Genomic DNA, 7,228 nt, shown 5'->3' on the forward strand with positions numbered 1-7,228 from the left:
AATCCTGTGTTTTTTCTCACAGTGTTTGGTTTTACATCTCAAAAACAAACACAAATTATCAGTATATACCTGTCTTTCGCGCATCTTTCACATTTTCCTATATTGAGGAAGATGGAGAGACCTATAGGCACTTATGATAATATAATGGAATCTCTGGACATAAACAGCCTTCTTAACAATTCCTTTATATCCTTATTTTTCTATGTATGCTAGAAATGCACTGGTACTACTACATCCTCTTGAAAAAAATTACATCTCAGATATTGGAAAGCCATGTGTTGTAATATGTGTAAAGTAAAGTAATGTACCTCAAGATGTATATGGTGGAAGCAGATTCCCCAGTGGAATCTCAGAAGGAAGGGATATATGGAGCCTCACAACCATATGCCTTGTGCCTGAATTTTAATCTGGGAAAGCCTACTCAGTAAGAGTAGTTCAGAAGAGCTCTGTTGCAAATGATAGAATCTTTCTCAGAAATCTTGATGATCACAACAAAGTGGAATCTCATTTTTCCTACTACCTCTACAGTTATCCAGCCATTCCAACCCTTCCATTGTGTTATTTAGAAAGGTTGCTCTATACATAATGAAGTTACTTTTATTTTCAATCTTTTGTTTTCCCATTTCTTCCAACTGTTCACTCTTCTTGAGACCTGGTTGTCTTGAGATAATGCTTTTTATCTGCATTCCCTTTCCCAGAATATTTATCCTTTCATCTATCCTCATTAACTCACTGAATAAGTTTAGGATGTTGAAATACTTGTGGATAAAGTCTAGCACCACCTCTCAGTGTTTATTCCTCCTTCATAGTTCAGTCATTCTAGACTTTTGGGTTAAGACATCCCTAGTGTAGAAGCAAGACTCTTCTTTTCCTCTCCACCAACTGATATAAAGTGCCTCAAAAGGACAAAACCAAAATCAGATGAGTGAAGGGGCTCCCCTGTGGGGCACAGCATTGAAGGTAGGCAGAGATTGGGCATTTCCACATGCTAAAAGAGGGAAAAATTACTCCCACCAAAGTGAGCTATCATCTCCCCTCCTCCACTCCACATATGGCACCAGAATCAGAGAGAGTGTGGGGCAATGCCTAGGTTCTCAGGGGCATTCTCAGGACAGCACAGACTTACTCCTAAGAGCAATGAGACTTGAGAAGCCAAGACACTGAGGAATTCAAAGTTTAAGCACAGAGATAGGGCAGGGCTGCATACAGTAGACACTGCTATGGAGACTCAAAAAATAGCCTCAGGGGAAAACATCTCTGGAGCGCATTACAAAGATTGCCCACCTTCCTCATTCAGATTTCTTACCAGGAAGGAACAAATTCGTCCCAAGAAATATAACCCACAACTAACAAAAAACCATGAAAAAACCTTGACCCCAGATAAGTTATATGCAGAAAAACTCCAAGCTAAACAGGAGACAGAAGACAACAAACAAATCAAGACATACAAATCATAAAAAAAAAAAAAGCAAATTGGTCACTAGCTCTTGAAGAGCTCAGATTTGAGATTATGAATCAAATTAGAAAGTTAGAAGAAACTTGGCAGCAAAAGTGGGAAATAGCTAAAAAATAAAATGACTCTTTAAAAGACAGAAACTCCCACTTGGAAAAAGAATCCAAGACATAAAATGAAATGATGAGCAAATTGGAGAACAGAATTAAACAGCTAGAAGTCATAAGAAGTAGAGTAGACTAAACCAAAATGGAAAATCAAAAGATCATACCTGAAAACCAGTTTTTAAGACCAGAATTGGGCAAGTAAAAGCTAATGATCTTAGAAGACAGCAAGAGGTAATAAAGCAAAGTCAAAGGAATGACAAAATAGAAGGAAACATGAAATATTCCCTGAGAAGATGAATGACCAGGAAAACCAGTCAAGAAGAGACAACTTGAGAATCAGGTCTAAATGAATACCTGGAAATGAACAGAAACCTTGAAATCATTCTACAAGAAATTATCCAAGAAATCTGCCCTGATGTTCTTCAATAATATGGCAAAATAGACATTGAAAGAATCCATAGATCTCCCTCTACATTAAACCCTCACAAGATAATACCCAGTAATGTCATTGTCAAATTCAAGAGCTTCCAAGCTAAGAAGAAAATTTTACAAGAACCAGAAAGAGAAAATTCAGATATCAAGGAGAACCAATTCAGATTACACAGGATCTGGCAGCCTCCATACTAAAGGACCACAAGGCTTGGAATATGATATTTAGAAAGGCAAGAGAATTGATTCTACATCCAAGGGTTACCTACCCATCAAAACTGAGTATATACTTTTAGGGGAAAGCATGAACATTTAACAAAATAGAAGACTTCCAAGTATTTGTAAAGAAAAGACCAGACCTAATTAGAAAATTTGATGTCTAACTACAAAAATCAAGAGAAATATGAAAAGATAATAAGAAAAATAGTGGAAAAATTAATTTTTTTCTTTAAGAGCTTCCATAATGGCTAATTATTTATATTCCTATATAGAAAAATGTTATTTGTAACTGTCAAAAATTGTATTAACTATTATGGTACTTAGAGAAATTATTAACAGGTAAAAGCTGGGGTGCTAAATGGTTTAAGATGATATGAAAAAAAGAAAAATGGGTGTATAGAAGATGGCACCAAGAGAAACTTGAAGGATTATGAAAAATAGGATAATTTATACCACATAAAGAGGCACATGGGAGAGGTATGGTAGAATACTAATATAATAAGGAGAGAAAGAGAGTGCTAATAGGTAATACTTAATCCTTACTCTCAGTTCAATAGATCTGAAAGGGAAAAGCATCAAGATCCATTGGGGACTAGAAATCTATCTCACCCTACAGGAAATTTGAGAAGGAAAAACCAAGGAGGGTGGGTTATTGGGACAGGGAGTAATAAAGAAGGAAGGAAGTAGAAAGGGAAGTAAAACAAGAGTGGGGATTAAAGGGCTTGATTAAAAGTAGAACCCTGGTTTAGAAAGAAATAATGAAAGAAGAATGCAAAGTATTAGGAGAGGAAATATAAATGATGGGGAATACACAGGTGGTAGTCATAACTCACCCATAAAATGGAAGCAAATAGAAGAGTGGATTAGAAACCAAAATCCCACTATACACTGTATACAAGAAACACACATGAAGCATGTAGATACACACAGGGTAAAGGGTAGAGAAAAATCTATTGGGCTGAGAAAAAGAAGGTCAGAATTCCAATCATGATATCTGACAAAGCCAAAGTAAAAATAGATCTTATTAAAAGAGATAGGGAAGGTAATTACATTCTGATAAAAAGCAATATAGACAATGAGGAAATATTAGTACTCAGCATATATGCATCAAATGGAAGAGCATTCATATTTTTAAAGGAGAAACTATTAGAGCAAAGGTAGGAATTTGATAGTAAAACTACTCTACTGTGAGACCTGAATCTGCTTCTATCAGATCTAGATAAATCAAAACAAAAAAAGTAAGAAAGTGGTAAGAGATGTGAATGAAATCTTAGAAAATTTTGAGTTAGCAGATATGTAGAGAAAATAAATAGCGGCAAAAAGGAATACACCTTCTTTTTAGCTGCACATGATACATTCACAAAGATTGACCATGTACTAGGGTATAAAAATATGGCAAACAAATGCAATGAGGCAGAAATAATAAATGCAACCTTTTCGGATCATAATGCAATAAAAATAATAATTAGAATGTGTACATGGAGAGGCAAACCCAAAATTAATTGGAAATGAAATAATATGATTCTCCAAAATTGGTTAAAGAAGAAATTATAGGAACAATTACTAATTTCATTGAAGAGAATGACAACGATGAGACATTCTTTCAAAATCTATGGGATGCCTCCAAAGCAGTACTCATTGGAAATTTATATTCTTGATTGCATATTTTAACAAATTAGGGAGGGCAGAGGTCAATGAATTGGGAATGCAAATTAAAAAAAAAAACTAGAAAGAACAAATCAAAAATCCCCAGATAAAAACTAAATTAGAAATCCTAAAAATTAAAGGAGAAATTAATGACATTGAATGTGAAAGAAATACATAATTAATAAATAAGATTAGAAGCTGGTACTTCTCTACTTCTCTGATTTCAATAAGATGCCTCCAGCAATATCTTCCATTTCATTCCTATTTCCCATAATTAGGTAGTTTTCTCCTTGTAAAATTTCTCTATATGTACAAGTAATGTCATTATATCCTTTCTTCTGCAGAAAAAATACCCTCTCTTTAATCTCAATTCTCATGTATCAGCAATCTTTTCTTATCTATTATCTTTTTCCTCTATATGGCACAAATTTTTCTATATCTCTCCCTTTCTCACAAAACACTCATTTGATCAATCCATCTGCTAAATTCCCATCTCTTTCCTCCATTTTGAAGTTAAATTTTTCCAGAAAGCTTTCTACAATGGTTGTCCCCAATGTTTTGTCTTTCTTCACTCTCCAGAGTATTTTATTCCTCCAAACTCTTTTCTCTAAATATAGTTATAATCTTGAAATTGCCTAATCTAAAAGCCTTTTCTTAGTCTCATTCTTTGTGATTTATCTATCGCCTTTGATACTACTGCTTACTATTTACTTGATATTCTTTATTCTCTCGATTTTTATGTCATTATTCCTCATTCTACTCCTACCTATATGATTTTTATTCTTCAGTCTCCTATGCTGTGTCTTTTTCTACCTTACTGCTTTGGGTGGTTGACTTATGCCTCCCACTTCCCTTTCCAAGTCTCCTTTACTTCTCCTGTTATTACTTCACCTGTTGACATCATTAATTTTATATCAATTTAAATATCATCTCTATGCTGACTCCAATATCTCATCATCCAGACCTAAATTATTTTCTGGATTTCCATTTTTCCATCTACAAATGATTACCTGATATCTCAAAATAAGTGAAATACAGACTGATTAAATTTAACATTTATAACATTTAACTAATTATCTCCCTCTCCAAACTCTCACCTCTTCCAAATTCCTCATTTTCCTTAAAAATTGCCAACATGTTCCCAGTCTCTAAGACTTGAAACCTGGGTCATCTTTGACTTCTCACTTTCCCTTTGCACATGCAATCCCCATATTCATTTTAATATATTCTGCCTTTTTTATCTTTTTATTTCAAGTTCCAAATGCTTCCATTTATCTTCCCATACATCTTGGACTCTGAGGCAGGTCATCATTTCTTCATGGCCAGACATTGTCATGGACTACTAGTTAGTTTCCCTGGCTTCAGTCTCTTTCCACTCCACTCTATTTTCCACCCATCTGTCAAACTGCTTTTTCTCATATGTGGTTGTATCTCAACAGTGCTAATAGTAAACTTAAATTGCTGATTAAATCCAGAATAAAAAAAAGAAATATTTGCAATCAAAGTCTTTCATAACATGGCTCTTTCCAACCTTTTTTTTTACCAAATTTTTTTACCAATTTACCAATTATTACCAACCTTCTTAAACCTTATTCCCCAACATGCATTCTTTGATCCAGTTGTCTTTTTGCATTATTTAAAACAAAATGTTGAGTCATCCATTTATTTTTAGTAGCTATCTCCATTAAAAGGAATACTCTCAATCTCCATCACTGAATTTCGACTTTCCTGGCTTTCTTCTAGCCTCAGGTAAAAGCCTTTTTCCTATGAGAAGGATTTCTACCTCCCCCTTTTAATTGCAGCATCTTCTCTCTGTTGATATTACCAATTTATAATTAGCAATTAAATAACCAAATGTCTTTTTAGGATTATTTATTAATATCATTTGTGATATAGAGTAGGTGTTTAATAAATGCTCATGGAATTTTGATTTTAGCTTATATTAGGGGATTTCCTGAAAATTATCTTTCCCAAGGAATATCTGATTGTTGTTCTTATTCTTTCCTCCTCTTCTTTAAAAATTAAGGGGTTTGTGAATGAAAATTATATAATTATTTTCTACAAATATTAACATATATTAATTGAGTCACCAAGAGTTACAAAAATCTGTTTTTTAGGAATTGTCTTTAAAATACATTTGATCATAAAATACCAATATTAAAAAAAAACATAGTTTCGGTGATTTCCTTAAAAGGCTCCTGAGTTTTCCTGTCTGCTAGGCAATCTCTTGTAATTGCTTACCTCTTCTTCTCCTTTCAGGAAAGCAAACCTTTAAGAAAACTGCAGCATCTATAGTACCTTGTCCCTGACGTGGTGGCAAATATGGATTAGTGGTGACCATTCCTTATGTTATCCTGGCCCAGCACCACAGAATCTTGTCTACCTGAGTGGAGAGATCAAGACATGACATCAATAGTAGAAATGAATTTTGAGTTAACTGGAACAAATCATCAATATTTTTTTCATTTTTTTTTGTAGAATGAAATTGAAGCTTAAATAAAGACTGGGATTTGCCCAAAGTAGCTTAGGCAGTAGGCTGCAGACCCAGAATCTGAGCCTTGATCCCATAACTCCAAAATAAGCATTCTTTTCATCATGACTTAATGCTATGGGGACAGCCTTTATTTTAAGAACAGGACAGAGAACCTTTTTTGCTCAAGTAAAGAACTTTTTTTTTAAATTTGAGAAGGCATTTATTTACTTGTATGCATATTGTTAAACACAAATGAGAGCAGGGAGGATCTTCTAGTAAGTGAAATGGGATGGTGATATGTAGGAGGCACTAATGAAGACTGAAACAAAAATCAGTGACCTTCCCACTTTGCATATTTGTTTATTCTCAAATGAAAGTCTCTAGAATTCTTAAAAGTTTTTTTTTTTGCTTCATTTTCCTTTACCCCCCCCCCCAAACTTCTCAGCTTTTGGTCTCATTCTTTCTGAATATAGAAGAAAGTGCTGAATCACACTGGGTCACATGATTCCTTAACATTGAATCACTCAAATTCTCACACTTTAAAAATTACTGCCCCAAGACCATCTCCTTTTTCCATGGCTTCCTTCTCTTTCTGGATGAATTACCAGTGTTAGAAAACCCAATATTTTGTTCTCTGTTATTATGTTCAATTCTCTGCCTCTCAGTCTGTCTCTGCCTCTCTTTCTCTGTTTTTATTTTTACCTTTTTTTTCCATCTTTGCACATAGCTGGTTGGATATTTTCTATCCCATTAGTCTTTGTTTTTTCCTTTCTTTGTCTCTCCATATCTTACACAGAGAGTGGTCAATAGGTATTTGCCTAATGTTCTTTCTCACCAACTGAGTCATTCATTAAGCATTCAGGAAGACTTTGTGCTACCCTCTAGGCATACAACCATCAA

The sequence above is a fragment of the Gracilinanus agilis genome, chromosome 6 (genome assembly GCF_016433145.1).
Source record: "Gracilinanus agilis isolate LMUSP501 chromosome 6, AgileGrace, whole genome shotgun sequence".
In the NCBI taxonomy this organism is placed as follows: Eukaryota; Metazoa; Chordata; class Mammalia; order Didelphimorphia; family Didelphidae; genus Gracilinanus; species Gracilinanus agilis.